This window comes from Lathamus discolor, chromosome 3 (assembly GCF_037157495.1).
Source record: "Lathamus discolor isolate bLatDis1 chromosome 3, bLatDis1.hap1, whole genome shotgun sequence".
NCBI classification, from domain to species: Eukaryota; Metazoa; Chordata; class Aves; order Psittaciformes; family Psittacidae; genus Lathamus; species Lathamus discolor.
This window is the reverse complement of record NC_088886.1, coordinates 91,647,883-91,665,577: the sequence shown is the minus strand read 5'-3', so window position 1 is coordinate 91,665,577 and position 17,695 is coordinate 91,647,883. Positions and strand designations below refer to the sequence as shown.

Below are 17,695 nucleotides of genomic sequence, written 5' to 3'. Positions count from 1 at the left end.
TATTTTAAAAAAGTGTCATCTCCCTCTGCTTGATTCTGAGTGTTCTCACCCCCACCAGTGCCCAAGGATTTGAGACAAAATGTAACTCCCTGGAAATGAGGTTACAGATAGTCCCTACTTGAATAATGTTTCTCCACTGAGTCTGAATGCATGCTTCCCACTAGTGACTACTTTTATCTATACTGAAGATTAGTATCGCTACACAAATATGGACCGCACAGATCATTTGTGCTCCTTATCTGGGAGGAAGGAAGAAAGATGAAACCGCTGGTTTTGCTTAACTTCAAAATCTATTCTCAGGTGAGTGTGAATGGGCAGCGAATTCATTTTTCCTCTCCCTGGTATGCTGCCAGAGTGTTACCCAGATCCAAGGGTCTCATTCAACTTGCTTTGTGCTTAAGTCGTACTCTAACTTCTGCATGTCTTCTTTGCCTCTCCCTGTTCCAAAAGCCTGTTATGTATGTGCACCAGCAGTTAGGCTCTGCAGCTAAGCCCACATGCACCTCTAAGCAAAACACATATATGCTAAGATTAGGCAGCATTAAATAAAAAAAAGATTTCTTTTTTTTTTTTCACTTGCCACATGATAAGGTTAATTTGTGATGGCAGCTCCATCCCCTCAGGCTTTCTACTTACTACAGGTCCTAGCTCTTGGACTTGCCTCTCATTAAAAATAGATTTGGTTTTCGTCCTGCAGGTAATCTGTCTCTCATGAAAGTATATGGTGGTGAAAGTCCAATTGCAGTGACCAAAAGCTGAAAACTCCTGCTTCTTCCTGACAAAAGGCTCAAGCGATGCCAGCTGAAGACTGTGTTTTCAGATTTTATGGATGGACCACTGTGGGAGTTGCATGATTTATGGAGTGGGTGAGTTGTGCACCCAACACTTTCTGATGTGAAAATCTGCTACCATGTGCTGGGTATGGCTGGGGTAGTTAATTCTCTTCATAGTAGCTATTGTGGCACTATGTTTTGGATTTGTGCTGGAAACAGCACTGATAATGCAGGGATGTTTTAGTTACTGCTGAGTAGTGCTTACAGAGTCCAGCCCTTGTCTGCTCCTCACCCCACCCCGCCAGTGAGCAGCTGGGGGTGCACAAAAAGTTGTGAGGGAAACAGCCAGGACAGCTGACCCCAATACACCCAAGGGATATCCTGTACCATATGGCATCATGCTCAGTGTATAAAGCTGGGGGAAGAAGAAGGAAGGGGAGGGACACATTTGGACTGATAGCATTTTTTTTTCCAAGTAACCACTACGTGTGATGGAGCCCTGTTTTCCTGGGGATGGCTGAACACCTGCCTGACCATGGGAAGTGATGAATGAATTCCTTGTTTTGCTTTGCTTGTGCGTGAGGCTTTTGCTTTACCTATTAAACTGTTTTTATAACAACCCACGAGTTTTCTCACTTTTACCCTTCCAATTCACTCCCCCATCACACCATGGGGAAAATGAGTGAGAAGCTGTGTGGTGCTTAGCTGTCTGTTGGGGTTAAATAACATACCACATAAGATTGAGCCACTAGTGAATTATTGATGCTATCTTAACCCCAAGTTTTCTACTAGAAGGAGACATTCAACCCTTTTCCCAAATACCAGCAAAGCTTTTCAAAACCAGATGGTGGTATTGCAGCTCGTTTCTGTAATAATTCACTGAGCACCTAATGACTGGGGCACTTGTCATGCGTACTAATTGTTATGCTTCCCTTTTCTGTCTCAGAGGAAATTACATTTCTATGTGTGCACAAGTATGCAAAGGCAGAACGTTAGTGCTGTTGCAATAGATTCAGTGTGTGTGTGCACGCACACTCATTTAGTCGGTTTGATTCAGTATTACACACTTCTGTAGCATTCACTGGCTATCTTTGGAAACGAAAATGGTGTGCAACATATCAGTTATCATTTTTCTGCACTCCTTTTCATATGTTGCAGTAAGTCAGTGTACATAATGGCTTTAGGCTATGATAATTCAGGCAGAAAAATGTTGATTTAGGTATATCATTAATTATGACACTGAGGTGATGAAGACCTGTCTTCATAGTATATGAATACTTCCTGAAAATGATGGTATTACAATGTCATTTGCCATACTCCCCTTTGTTTTTCAATTTGGATTAAGGATATGTTTCATTCTGTCTCCATGAAATCAAATGATATGCTGCGTTTTCTCTAGAAAAAAAACCATTATACCTCTACATGCCAATTTTTCATTGCAACACATTATGTAATAGTTCAAATGAGAGCACAAAACAAATAACATAAAAACAGCTGGTGGGAAACTTTACTCAACATTAGGCACTTTCAAGCCTGAGCTGTGTAATGTGCATGGCTTAATGCATCATATGTCTTTACTAATTTAAGCCTGATTGTGCAAAAAGGGCTGTGTAGGGACACTGGTGGATAGCCTCTGTTATAGAGTCATTCTGGAGTTACAGGTCTGCCTACATTTGTTGTATAATGGAGCCACAGTTATTTTTATTTCTCATTTTGTGTTGTTTAAAAAGTAATGCTAAAACATAGAGGTAGAAAACTGGCTTATATTCACAAAATGTCTGTGCAAACAGAAACACTGGAGAAGAGTATTATTCTCTTGGGTAGCATTCTGAGTTCAGATATTAACATCACCTTTTGAGATTTTGTAATTTCAGAGTTTGAATGGACACATAACAAGAGATTTGAAGTTGTAATTAGATATTTTTCTGTATTGTGCTCTTTTTGAGCCCATTTATGTCTCTGATAATGCTGCCTTTGTGATGCTTTTGCAATTTCAAGGTTACTGAATAGGGAGTTGCTGACAATTATGGCAAAGCTACCTTGAAAAGTTGTTTTAATGATCAAGAAAAACCCTTGATGTTGATTCTTGATTATGTTCATTTCATGTAGCATTTAATAGAATGCCAGCAGAACTGGATTTAAACATAAATACAGTAACGTGTAAACAATGGCTTAGAAAGGAAAAGATCTATTTTATTCAGCAGGTGAATCCTTGAATGTAATTCTATGTAACAAATGTAATGAAGAGTACTGGCAAGGCGTAACTTTTATAAAATTTTCATTTACTTGGGATGAGAAAGGCCATTTCAGGAAAATAAAGTCATCTGAGTTATTTACCTTCTCCAAATGCCTGCAAGATAATTACTGACGTATTTCAAATTACATCAGTAACCGTGACTTCCATGAGAAATTCTATCTCTGTTTAACCTTTACACCATCACCCATACTTTCATAGAGCCAGCTGAATCCCTGCTCTCATGTGCAACAGGTCCTGTGCATGGGATGGGGGATAGATCTGCAGAGGTGGTGTGGTTTTAATTATTTTTAAATTGATTCCCCCTGCTTGCCACCAGTTTCCATGGACAGCTGTCTTGCAGAAATGCTCCCATGGCACACTGAATGCTTTTTGAAGCTTCACAATGTTTTTCAGCTAAATTCTTAGCTGCTACTCTTCATATGCTGGGAAGGCATGAGAGGGCACTGGGCACCTCTGTTCTGCACTTGATGCATTTTCTCAGACTGTAACCTCGCTGAGAGGGTGAGACTTTCTGTGTCTTTATTCATTCCCCAGGGCAGTTAAAACCTCACAACTCAGCTGGGCTCTGCAGGCACAAGTACATAAGTAAAAACCTGTCATACATAAATGCTGAACACCAAATAATGATGTTCTTGGGGTCCAGAGCCATTTAGTTGAGTTAATATTAATGATTAAATCTCATTTATAATTTATCTGTTTACTGCCATTTTGTTTTTATGTGTCTTTTATATAAATATCTATTTTAAATATCTTTCTTTTTAAACAGAAGACAGTTTGTGGTCAGTACAAACATAATAAAACTACGTTACGCAGTCCTTATAACAAACAGGTAAAGGTAAGCAGTAAAATTCTGACTTCCAAAAATAACTGTTTGTTACAGCACAGCAGTGAAAATCCATTTCAGATAGAGATAAGGAGTAAAATTCTGGCTTCCAAAAATACCCTTTTTGTTACAGCACAACAGTGAAAAACCATTTCAAAGTGCTGATGGGCGACTCTTCTTTTGGTTCTTCTAGTCTTTAGCAGCATCTCCATTGTCTGAATAATAGCTAAAGACCGTTGCTTCCAGGCCTAGAGCAGCTGTTGCAGAGTGATCTCTGAGCTGTGTTCCCCATTCGTCCAAGTACAGTGAGACCCCCCCAGCAACGGGAAGAAGCATAAAGCTAGCTTGGGAGGGCCAGGGTTGTTTGCCAGGCTCTGAGCTCTGCAGCCCCAGTCCGCATGGCCAGCTCTGCACCCGTTGGGTGATCTGCCAGCATCCAAGACATTCTCCTCTCTCTGACCCTGGTGCTGGAGAACTGATTGACTTGTTTGTTACTGATTGGACAGATTTATTTTGTTCCCAGAAAGTTGTTCCATAGCATTCGAGAAGGCCTGAAAAAATGTATAGCTTTTATACAGTATGTGGGAGAGATTAACCTGCTTTGCACATAACAAGAAGAAAGTAATTTCTGAGGCGTGATTTTGGTATATATTGTTTTCTAGTTTTATTAATCCACTGAGAGGCACTGGTATATCTACTGGAACTCTACTTTCTGTACTCATAAGGAATTTATTCTACTAAAGAAAATTGCTTTCTTCAAGCTTCAAACCCTGTGTCTTTTTAGCAAGGCAATGCAAACAATCTTCAGCGTTTTCTGTTCTTGAACATGAATCTCCTACCTGTAAAGCCTACATGTGCTATGCCTTTTCCTCTGTTTTTCCACGATTTTCAAACGAGCTCAGCTGCCCTAGGAAACAGGTCAAGGCTGTGCTCAGTGCTGTGCCTCTGCTTAGGTGTTAGTTATTGCAGGGAGAATAAAAGCTGATCTGCAGGGCCAGTCTGGTTTAAACAGGAGGTGAAGGACGTGGGCCTTATTAGCTGCAGCCCCAGTGCCAGAGTGTTTCTGTGTGTGTCTCAGGCTGAGAAGCCTTAGGGACAATGCAACCTCCAGAAAAAAATGTGGGTTACAAGTTTCTATTTTGTCATTTAAATAATCAATAAGTGGGTCAGTTATTCTGCATAATTAGACCTCCTGGTACACTGTAGATCTTCTGTGAGCCTTTAAGGTAAAAAATCAGTTTGTAGCAATTTCTGGATGAAGTTTCTATGGAATATTTTGCAAAATTAGACTTCTGTTTTCCCAGTTTTCCTTCTCGTTCTTTATTTAAGCTACTGAACATAACGGATTTGTATGCAGTTTTGTTCCTTGAGTCGTCTGAAATGCATTAGTGTTTCTACAAGTGGCAAAACTGTAATATTTTTCCTTCTGAGGCATTTTAAAATACCCATGCTGTAAAAGAAAGTGAACAGATCTGTTAAAATGAAAATAATTTAAATTGTCATTGGAATCACAATGACAATGAGGAGGAAACAAAAATTTTCAAAATCCTCGAAATGTTTCTGTTTCCAAATAATGAAGCCATTGCTCTCCTTTTGTTAGTCAGAAGTTTTAGTTTTACTTCTTTGGTTGCAATTTTGTTATTTGGCTTCAAGGAAAGGCTGGGGTGGTGCTGAAGAGCAGGTGCTATAGGGCCAGGAGCAGCTTCAGGCTGGGAGCTGCCTTGCAGGGGAAGGATGGAGTTGGAGTCCCAGGTGTGTTGGGGAGGAAACCAACCCTCCTTCCTTAGGAAGGCTTCCTGGAGCCATGGCAAGGCTTGCTTAGATCCCAGAAATCACAGGAACTGGATGAAACACAGTTGAGAGGTGAGGGCAGTCTGTGAGGGGGTGCAAGACAGGTGACTGTTATTTTGTCATTGCTTAATATTTGCTTTTCTTAGTGATGAAGTAGTTATTGGAGCTCCTACTGTGAGGAACCTCGTTTGTTTGATTGATTCATTCATTTATTGATTGATTTTACACCTTTTCATCTTACTGGGGAGCTCCTTATGAAGCAGGTTAGGACTCTGCAATACTGCTGATCAATTTGTATTTCTCTCAAACTATTATCAAAACTGCATAGGAATAAGTTTGGATTTATTTACATTTGTGCAGCTGTAAACAAGAAGTACATCTTTTGTTTCGGAAACTGCTAAAGTTTCAAAATCCTGGAATATTTTACAGGTGAAAAAATGCTGATGAATGCTACAGAGCACTGCCTTGCAAACCAGCATGAGGTAAGAGTCAAGGATAAAATCTATGCTTGAGACAAACTATTGCTTTTTTCATCTTGCATCATGATGATATTGTGGCTTGAGCAAAAGAACAGCGTGTGGCTTATTGCCTTAAATCAACTTAATAGCAGATACACTCTGTGAACTGGAGAAAGTTCTTTCAGTTTTCTGTAGTTTCCATAAATGTAGAGAGTGCATAAGGAATGCTCCAAAGACTGAGTGTGAATTTGATGATGCTATTTTAACTTCAGATTGTTGTTTTAGCAGAGTTCTGTGGGTTCATAGAAGAAAATTGGCTCAGGGAAGTCAAAGAAAATATGAAGGAAAGTAAGAAAGGAAAAAACAAAAATCACAGATGGAAGATACTATAAATGGATGAAACTAACTAATGAACATAATTGCCAGCTATTTACAGACTTAGATCAGTTAAAAGACAATGACACTTCAATATACACAGATATAGAATGGGTTTTTATTTTACAAAGCCATGCATTTGACAGTGTTTGTTTTGGGAAGTGGTGGGGAAAATAATAGAACGGATAAATATGCAGGAACAGATACAGAGCTGGTGTAGGTGGGCAAGGTACAGCTTTTCCTAGTTATTCAGCTTCCCTACCAAGTAAACACACTTAAAACCAACATGTTGAGACCCAGCTACCTGCTGCAAGACATCAAGTGTCTATTAAAGGAAGGAAGAATTAACAGTGGGTGGAAAACAAAACAGCCAGTTGAAATTACTTTAACTAGTACTTTTATTTCTGCTTGGATCTTCTGATGCAGAAGGTCTGCTCTGCAATGTGAACTGCGTTTAAACCTGTCTGAACCTGGCCAGACCTCAGCCCTGGTTTTCTAGGTCCCTGGTTTTACTAAAGAATGGATGGGGGGAAGCTGAAAACCTGGTTACTGTGTTTGATGTGGATTTTACAAAGAGAAACACCTTGATAGTGCAAGCTAGCAGAGATGCATGACAAAGGCAAGAACAAAGTGTTATGTGTAACAGCTCTTGTACATGACAGTCCTATACACTGGCCTTCCTTAGAAAGTCATGTCATGCTGTGGTAGCAAGAGTTTTATTGTCTTCTCAGTTCTGCATCTTACTGTCTACCTACTTAGAAAGCATGATAAAAACTTTCATCCGTCTCTCCTTTTACTCTCATGCCTATCAATAGGGCTGTTAAATGCTGCCATTCTCATTGAATAATGTTTTATACTGACTCTATACAAAAACATGGCTACTGGAGGGAAGGTCGATATTCAAAAGGGTGATAAAAGGGAAAAATGAAAGAGCAACAAGTAATGCATTTAGGAGAAAGAAACAATAAATTATGAGTGCACACTGTGTCTAGAACAACTTTCTGCTGTTGCAGCAGCTGAGATCAGCAGGAGGGGAGCTGCTTTCCATCTCCAAGTTCAGTCCCACAGAGCAAGAAGGCTCTTTTCCTGCTACTCCCCATCAACACACTACAATAGGACATAGCCACTGCAAAATGCTGGGCTGCATTTTTAGGAGATGACTGATTCTTGTTTTCTCATTATATTTAACCCCGTGTCTACATTTATGGATGGGAATGTCAGTGGTCTGTTGTTTCTGTTTCATCTGCCATAGTGTTTAAGTGGGGTTCTGGCAATGAATGGTGCTTTGTTGTCCTGCTGTCTCTGTTTTGTAGTTAGCTCCAGCTATTTCTTGATTAGCTTGACTAGGTTTGGGGAAATAGAGACCATGAGCTGTGCAGGGCTCCACTCCCTTTGGACTCTGCTTCTTGAAGGAAAGAGAGAGCTCAGCTATTCACTGGAGACTTTTCATTATTATTGTTGTTATAATAATATTAATAAGAATAATAACTATTATCATCATAGCTCTCAGAAGCCTTCAAACTTTATTTAATGTGTTACTGTCAATATTCTAAGGTAATTTTTTAAAACCTCAACTCTACAATGCAGTCAGAGTATTCGTTACCATTGATCGAATAGCACTGTGGAGTCCAATTTCTCAAGCACTGCTGAGTATCTTCTAAACAGCCATTGAAATTGCTTCCTGCAAAAGCATGAAACAGCTTCTGTCATTGTGTTGTGGTTTGAGGGGCAAATCATAAATTATCATGTGTCAGACTTCCTTCTTACAGGAGACCAGTGAATCTGGCCAAATGGATAGGTCATGTCTTTATAACACTGAGTTCAAAGGACTGAGCATTGTAAGAATCCCCATATATGCTTGAGTATATGTGGATACCAACATGTGAAAAGGGTGTGTGGTGAGTACCTCTAAAGAGAAACCTATGTTTGTACAGATAAAAGCGTGCAGGGGAAGAGCACCTGGAACTGGAGTAACAAGGATCAGTTAGATCACAGAAACTCCCTGAAGAAGTGTAAAGGACTAGAGAAGGAATTTGGATTCAGTGATCTGTCCTTGTGGTTTCCCCGGTGATTTTCACCAAAGCACCGGCTTCATTTGGGCTCTGCACAAGCAATAATATATCAAGATATAAGAGAACTCATCTCCTGACATCCCTCAGGACAAGCTCTTTGGGAGGAGAGGGGAGCAAATCCTTTTGCAACCAACAGCCCAAGCAAGCAGTAATGGATGATTTGGAAGCAGCAAACAAAAGTGACACCAGGCCCAGAGGCTTAGTCCAGGACCTAAGTCTAAGTAGCTAAAAATGCATCAAAGGATTGGTTAAGTGAGAGTTATCTGCTATCAACAAATAGTAGAAAGAAAACTTGTTTCAGCTGACTGCAGTTTGTGCCAGTCTTCCTTGTCCATTAGCAGCAAAAATAGTGCACAGACTGATAGGAGCCACCATAAACAGATTCTCTCCCACTGGGAGATTTAATAAATATTGGTACCTCCTAAAAATGGCTATAATGTTTATTGATTTAAGCCTCTGAGATTCTAGTAAGGAATAATCTGTGGGTTTCATAATGTAAATCATGTGGATGTTTATATAGAGTTTTAAAACCCAAAGTCACTGCTGTAAATCTAGATGCATTATTTGTATGTGTATCTATCTGAGGTAGAGGTTGATGACTGTAGCTAGGATTGTGTGGGTTTTGGTGTAGTTCTTTTTTGGGATGAAAGTTCTGTTCACTTTTATGTTAATCTCTTTCTTTATAACCCACCATCTGTATTTAAAAAACTTAAGGAGTCCCAGGTTTAAAATTTAAGGTTATCCTTATAATGTGACCTTTAACTACTTGAAGTTGCATACTGTATCATAGGAATAGCCCAAGAAGCCTGAATTAAGGTTACATTGGCAATTGCATGTTAACCAGTCTCTCCTTTGGGACACAGGGTCTCAACATATTTTAGTCTCAATATTTTTTATACATTTTGCTTGGATAAATTAATACTGTGTAGTTATGAATTCACCTATAGTTTATATGTAAATCTGTTGTGCTAATATATCGTAGAAATATAAATATAATTGTGGGTTTTGTTCCCTTTTTTTTTTTTTTTTTTTTATTTAAGACTGATACTTGAAAAATCAAGCAGTTAAAGTTCCCATAGCTTCCAGGGAAAATTCAGTCTGGTCTGAGCAAATGTGCTATACTACTGCATCACCCAATGTAGTGACATGTGCTGGGTAGCTGATGAGAGGAGTGGTGGAGAGCTCAGCTCTCTTAGCTCTTGACTCTCATGCCTCAGTAAATCCACATGAGGTAATCTTAAAGCTTGCGTGTTGTTCATATGACCTGCTTTTATCTTCAGCTACATCTGGGCAGCCCTTGCTAAAATCCATTATAGCTTGGCAGGTCTCTCTGAGAGCAGACTGTGAAGGTTAAGAGGCCTAATTAGTCACCCAAGGTTTCATTCAGTTTGTTATGCTACAAAAATGAAATTGGTGGGAGGCATGTATAGCCTCAAAACAGGAATAACTTCAGTTTTTAGAGTGAAGTACTGGTAACCCTAAATGAAGGGAAAATAGAAGATACAGCAGGTTGCCCAAACCTGCTTCTGAGAAATCCCAAGAGCTGTGGCTCTGTGTGTGTGGCGGCTCTTGCCCAGGAAGTGGTATAGTCTGTCCCCTCCAGAACTTTATAAAACTCTCTCAAATCCTTTTGCACTTTTCTGTCTTACCAGTGTCACGGGGTGACAAGCAGCAATGCTGTTCACCTCTGCTGTACCAGGTGTACCTCTGCTGAACTACAAACCTCCTACAAACTTGTAATAATGCAGTGAGCTTATATAGTTTTGGGTTTCCTTCTTTCTTCAGGAATGTTAAATGATTTAGTCCTTGTGCATCTGTGCCCCTGTGCTGTAGTTCTGAGAAGGGATTTGGCCATCTCCCCAACCTCACAGAAAAGGGCAAGTGGCAGCTTAGGCTTATTGAAGGGGGTGTGTGTAGGAGAATGTTAAAGGTAACAAGGCAATGGCTATTTTTCCTCTCCTCATAAATATAAAAACTAAATACTCTGGCTGGGTGAGAGTGATTCTATAGTGGATTAAATGTCTGTTTGAAATAGAAATAGTTTGAGGTTTACTGCTTCTAGACACCATTTGGATCTGCTTCACTCTTCTCAATTTCATGACTTGCACAAATGTGTGCTCCGATTTTTTTATAACTATTCTTGGGACACCCATCCTGTCATACAGAGGATTCTGGCCCTATTCTTAGTTACAGTCAATCAAATGCGTGCCATTATACTGGGACTAGTTAGTGCTTAGACACAATGAAATTAGTTTGACTTCTCGAGTTGATGAAACTCGCTGTGTTTTAAAGTGTTTAACCACCACAGTGAACACTGTGATGATTGCAAAGATTGCATAGAATGTATTGACAAATGAAACAGTAGATAGCAGAAACACCATGGAATCTTAATCAACAGTAACTAATTGAAGTGTATGTATGATTATTGAACAATCTCACCTCTTAGCCTTACCAAGAAGTTGCCATCTGGGGTAGGAAGAGTGATGTGCTGGCAGGACCAGATGGTCTTCACATACAGAAAGAACCTGCTTTTCATCAATAGCACGACTGCACTGCTAATTAGAGAAGAATGAACAAGGCATAAGTCAAGGAGGAATTTCCAAATCTAGATTAGGTTTAAGAGATTCATTATGATGATTTCAGAGCCAGGGTTTGAAATCATATTTGTTAATGATGAGAACATGAGTATTTTTTAGTGACTTGGGAGTCTGAAAAGGACGTAGGCCCTTAAACCAAGATACAAATAGACTTTAGGTGCCTAATTAAAATATATTATGGGAAAACTGTAGACTCTTGTTGTCTTTCTCATGCTGGAAGCTCCCCAAATTCATGATATTCACATTCCTCCTACCCCTCCCCTCCAATTTCTGTCTAAACTCCATAGCTCAAAAATCTAGAAATGATGCCTGAAAATATAGTGAGTGCCTCTGCAAGGCAAATGCTCATAACTCCCAATGTACAATAAAGTGGATGCCTGCAGAGACAGGGGTATTGATCACAAATTAGAACTCTTGTGCAACTTCTTCTCATTCTGCCTCAAAGGAGAGGAAGGGGGGTGGGGGGGAAATCCCAAACTTGACCACCCAAACAAAAAAAAACACCATATGAGAAAGAAGAGATGTATTTACTTGGTAAACAGCTTGTTCTGCAAGTTTCTTACTCAATGAAGAAATTTTGGTGGATTGTCAATCTCATCAGGTCCTCTTTCCACCGGAAGTTTTCTCCAGGCAGAAAGCAGAGGACTTGGTCTGTTGATTTGATACCTCTAGAAATTTGGGGCACAAGGGCAAATAGCTGCTTCTACATGTGGCCTTTGTGAGTGGTTTGTGCTGTGCATGCTCTGGATTTGCTGTCATTTTGTAGATGTGGTGTACTGTGTAGGGTTGCCTTACTAATGCAGATGGTTATGTCTCAGAAATCTTGAACAGAAATGCAAAACTCCCTCTGCTAACTCTGGATTTTGGGTTCTACTCCAGAAGGCAAGAAATAGAAAGCAAAGATTTCAATACCTGATGAGCAATACCTGATTGATGTCTCTATGTTTTTCCTTTATTAATATATGACATTCAAACCCTTTGAGATTTTGAATAAAATCATGAAGAACCAGATATTTTCCTAGGTTATTTCTGTAATGTGCACAAACACATTGTCCTCAAAATATTGAAGATTTGGACAACAGTAAGAATCATACAAATTCTGAAAGAGGTTGGATTTCTGCAAATATAGACTTGGGATCCAGCAAAACTAATATAAGCCTCAGTGCCTTATTCTGTTATTCTTTAGTACAAATGCTGTTGCTATTTAATGCAAGTACACTTTTCCTAAACAGAATTGCAATGGCCAAACCTCATAAGATCCAGACCATGTTTAATGAGTCTTACCCTTATCCTTCTGGGCCCTGAAATGAAAAGTAGGCAAATGAAATAACCAAGGATAAAATATCAGAAGTGGAAGTTGATCATAGCTAAGAAATGAGAAACAAAATACTGACAAAAACTAAGGATTTCCTTTTTATTTACTTTTTCTTATATAGAAGGTAATAGAACACAGATCCCTATCCAGATCTACTGGCGAATGGATTCTCTTGCAGACATTTGGTGCTATACAGATGATCTGTACAGACCTTATTGAGAGGAACTTGTGATTTCTTTAAAATTGTCAGTCTTAGTCACGCACTTTGACACTGAGGTCTGGCAGTGTAATGTATGATATGCCAAGGGTAAAAGTGACTAATACTCCTAGGAAAAAATTCTGTTTATTGTGCCACAGAGAAGATCAAGATGGGGGAATTACAATAAAATAAAAATTAAAAAAAATTTCTTTCATTTTGCCGTATTTCACTCAATAACGAAACAGTTTGGAAACTGGACATACTCTTAACCCATTTTTAAAGTTAAGAGTAACTCTTTTTGTTCATAATCCGCCATATTTACTCAGCTGCTGTAAAGCCAGGATCTATGTAGCCTGTTAACACTGGGACATAATTGATCTCTTTCTGTCTCCATCGTGTTCTTGAGCATACATCAAAAGAGGCTGCACAGGAAAGTAATCTCAGATGTTTTCCGTCTTTGTGTTCTGCAAAGTGAGTGGCGCTAATTTAATGGCCTGGGAATGGTTCTTGAATCAGAAGCATGGATGGAAAGTGTCGTCAAAGATTAATTGGGTATGTTTTTGCTGTCTGATGTTTCAAGTGGGGTTTCAAGGACATTGGGGGAGGAAAAAAAAACAACCCCTTTCAATCAGAAAGCTTAAAATTGATGGGCTTTGTTGTACTCCCTTTGAAGGAGGGAAGAAAAAATATTCTTAAGTGTGTGTGTATTTAACAGCATAGGGACAAGTGCACTCACAGAAGTTTTATTCAAAGAACATTCACAAGAATGCAAAGCTGGTCTCTGGAAACATCCTAGGCCATTTTGTCTGACTTCCAAGTCTGTGGGTTTCCTATGCCAGCCAAGCCACAGGCAGGACTGCACCTGCAAAGGCAACTGCTAGATGGTATTTTGTTTTCTCCACCATTGTCTATCGTGTGTCTGCATTCTTTGTAAATTTAAACCCTGCTCTGATCACTGGGTTATTTGGTACTTTTTAAATACTAGCTCCAAATCCCAGCCCTCGTCTTCTGGTTAACATTTCATCCATGTGTTGTCTATCCAGTCTCAGTCCTGGCCCAGATGCACTTTTCAACCTTTATTCTTTCTCTCCTGGCTCCTTAGTTAAATTCCCTTGGGGAATGTCTTGCAGCCCCAGAGCCTCTGGTCCCTTCTATTGTATCATTTTTTTGATCAAGTAACTCACAGTTTTTCCTTTGCATGCTAGTGTCTTACAGATATATCTCTTCTTGTGCCTTCTGCTTTTTGCATTCTTGGTATTTTCTCCTCTTTTCCCAGTCCTAGCCCCAGTCTGTGTGCAGCATATCAATTTCTATTTTCCTTTTAATGGATTCTAATCCCATTTTCCCTGTAGTCTCATCCTCTTTCCCCTTTCTCTTGTCTTTTTTGTATTTGAATATGGCAATGGCTGACGGAGATCCATGGAGACACAGGGCACATGCTCTTAAATTCCTACATCTGGCCTCAGTGCTGCAGGAGAAGTCTTCCTTGAGTAACTTCTACTGAATTCTAAGAAATCTCTCCTGAATAGGAGCAGAATTTATTGAGCCCTTTCCTTATGAAATTTCAGGTTATTCAGAATCTTGGGGACACTAACACATTTCTAACACAAGTACATCAAGTTGGGGGATGGCGAGTTCTTTTTTAAACCCGGAAAAAAGCGTACCTCACTTTTTTGAAGGAGTCAAAATGTTATGATATTTCTGCAAGATCCCTAGGATGGAAAACTATGGTCTAGACTACAAAAAAGTTTTCAAAGTTATAAGCAGCTAAAAAACTAAACCCAGAGTCTTAAAATAGAAACTGTTAAGCAATCTTACTAATAGCTGGTACTATCAGCCCCACCTATATAAAATATAAGCATTGCTGTTCTAATAGCCTAAATGCACTAAATACCACTAATGTAATCTGAATAATTGCTAAGAGAAAGATATGGCTGCTGTTTTCTTGACTTTATCGATCCACCAAAATTATAAAGTGGCAGTACTTTATGTAAGCTTTATTTAAAAGTGGTGGAGAGTGATGACAGAACAGTTTTGTATACTAATGTGGTAAATATAGCTAGAACTCCGTTCAATATGGCAAGGAAGGAACAAGTCAGTAAAAATGCTATTTATTCACTGCAATTAAAGAAGAGGTGGAGTGTTTGGGTGGGATTTTGTTTTGAACGTCTAAATAGTGTCCCCAAAGTAATTTATATAATAGGGCCCAGAAGCATGAACAAAGTACTTTGCTAACTGATTCACAGTAAATTTTGAAGGCATTAGAATTAGCCTGTGGTGTAGCAAAAGACCGAAAACTAAGTTTGTCTGTCATTTTCTGGGGGCTACAAACAGGCACTTGAACAACACCTAACTTTCAATAATTTGCTGCAATTACCAGTTCAGTTGATTCTATTCTGTTGGTGATTTTTTTGCAATAAACTTAATAACCTTGACAAGGTACATCTTCATACTGTACCTCTGAGTTCACCTTTATATGAGAATTTCCTTCCACCTTCCCTCCCACCCAGTTCAGCACAGAATCCTCCTTGCTGCTATTATTATTATATGTTCTATTGAAGTTCAGTAATTTATTCATTTGTTGTTTTCGGTTTGTAGAGAGTGTTGATCATGGCAGAGCTGCTGTTTCGTAGTAGTTGGGGTTTTTGCTTTACTTTCTAAATGAGGTATATTCTCCAAGCTTTAAAAAGAATGACTGCGAAGCTGAGAAAACCGTAAGACTTGAACCTGTGAGATCATGTTCTGTTCCTTGCTATATAAATAAATATTCAGTATATGCAAAAAGAGAAAATTTCACTGATGAGGAATCTTGATGTAAGGTGAAAAAATCTGGAGATATGGGGGGAGCCCACTGAAAATGTCTATATGCTAAGCAACACCTTACTTCATCAGTACTTTACATCAGTACAGGGACATGTTTATGCCCATTTTCATTCTTCTGTAGTGAAAAATGGGGCTTAGAAACCTGAAAGTTATTCTTTTCCAAAGAAAAAAAAAAAAAAAAGGTATTGACTTTTGCAATGGGCATTTAATAAGGTATGGAGGGCAGTAAGGGTCCATTTACACTTGCACCATTCATTGACACCAATGGTGGGCCAGCAGGTGTAGAGCTGAGCTGTGCACATTTTTGTTCACAGCAGAAACGTGCCGAGATGTTTTTTAGATATTTCCCACGAGCATTAGACTCCTAGCCCATATGTAATGAGCCTATAAAGAGGGTGTTAATGACAGTGATCCAAAGCACCTCTGCCTTTTTTTCCCATTCCAGTCATCTGTATGGCTCCTATTGACTCCAGTGAGACTGCCTTATTTCTCCTGCTAACACAACATTAATGAAGAATTTCCATTTCAGAACAAAATCCACATAATTCCTTGTTATTTAATTAAGGATTTTTTTTGTGTGTGTGAAATCAGCTCCTGGTAACATCCTAATCGGTTGTCTTATGGGTCATCTGGTCAAAATGGCATGTGCAGATTTGACAAAAACAGTCTGTTCAGGCAATTAAACTGTCATGTGAAAAGGGGGAAGATCCTTTTGTGGATTAATTCTCAGTTAAAGGCTAGAAGATAAAGGGGAGGAATAAATGGTCAGGTTTTGCCAAAAAGAGAGATTACATATGTGAACCCATTGAAATTTGTGTTGCATGTTCATTTTTTATACAATACTTTCATATGGAAAGAATTGGCAGAAGTCTAACTGGAGAGTCTAATACTTCCTGTAAAGAATTGCAGAAAGTTCCCATAATTGGATGATAAGCTGGTGGGTGGAGATCAATTTTGATAAATGCAAAATAATACACTTGGAAAATAACACTTATAAATGCATATAAATGATGGGCACTAAACTAACATTACAGAAAAGGTTTTGATGTCAGCATGGATATTTCTCATTATACATTAGATCATTGCTCACTGAAGGAATAAAACAGGCATTGAATGCTGAGAATTATGAGGAAAAGAACTGATAACAAAACAGAATAGCACCATTATGCAACAGAATAAGTATCTGGTGCTCATCTTGATAACTGCGAAGGATTCTGACCATCTTATCTTAAAAGGCTGCAATAGAGCTGGATTAAAAGAGCAAACAAAGAAATAAGTCTGATAAAAGGTGTGGAATGAAGCCTGTATAAGGAGAGGCTAAATAACCATTTCACCTTGGGAAAGGGTTGATTAAAGTAGGACAGTGGTGTAAAAAAATGAATGTCCTAAAGAAGATGGAGTGAAAAAAAAGGTTTGTTTTTTGTTGTGACAAACAGAAGAAAGATGTCCAGCAGCAACTTTACAGCAAAATAAAGTATTTATCATGTGACATAGAGTTAAATTGGAATACACTTTGACAGGAGGTTGTGATAAATGAATTCAAAAAGAAATTGGACAAACTCATGAAGGACAAATCTGTTAGTGGTTTTTGAAATTGTGGCTTAGATATCTGAGTTCCTTGTGCTCAGTGTACTGAGACACTGATTATTTTTACATTCCTTCTTAGACATCTGCTATTGGCAAGTAGAAGCAAATTCCAAGCTAGATAGACCTGAAGTCTGACGTAGCTTGATCACTGTGATGAAGCTTATGGTCTTCCTCTATGGATGACAAAACCTAGGGGACACATACACCTTTCTTTGAAGTGAGTTTCTAAAGACTTTGTGCATTGCTTTGCTTTTGCTGTCCTTTGGTAATTAGATAAAAGTATATGCAAATCACTAGTTAATAAACTAATTACTGCACGTAATAATATAGGACAGAGTGCAAACAAAACCAGTTTTGAGATGTTTTACTGCAGCTGAATGCAGATCTGTTTAATCAGGTTTTCATTGTAATAAGTGCAGACACACATTGTCCTTGACTTCCGATATTTGCACTTAAAAAGTGCTGTGTCTGCACAGGAAACAATCACTCTTTTAGGTACAACTGAAGTCTTTAGTTTGTTCATTTGCCTGGCATTACAGTCAAGAATCTTTAGGAAGCTGTTTCATGGTAGCACTCTACCAGCACTATATTCTCATTTCTATCTGTGGTGAGGAGAAAGAGTTAT

General features: G+C 38.9%; 1 long non-coding RNA gene across 1 annotated transcript; it reads left to right on the top strand.

The window, feature by feature from the left end:
- The first annotated feature begins 5,606 nt into the window (after nucleotides 1-5,606).
- On the top strand, nucleotides 5,607-9,260 carry LOC136011121 (uncharacterized). The gene is made up of 3 exons (XR_010611215.1): nucleotides 5,607-5,716; nucleotides 6,074-6,126; nucleotides 8,412-9,260. It is a non-coding gene; the product is annotated as an uncharacterized LOC136011121 (long non-coding RNA).
- The last annotated feature ends 8,435 nt before the right edge of the window (nucleotides 9,261-17,695 follow it).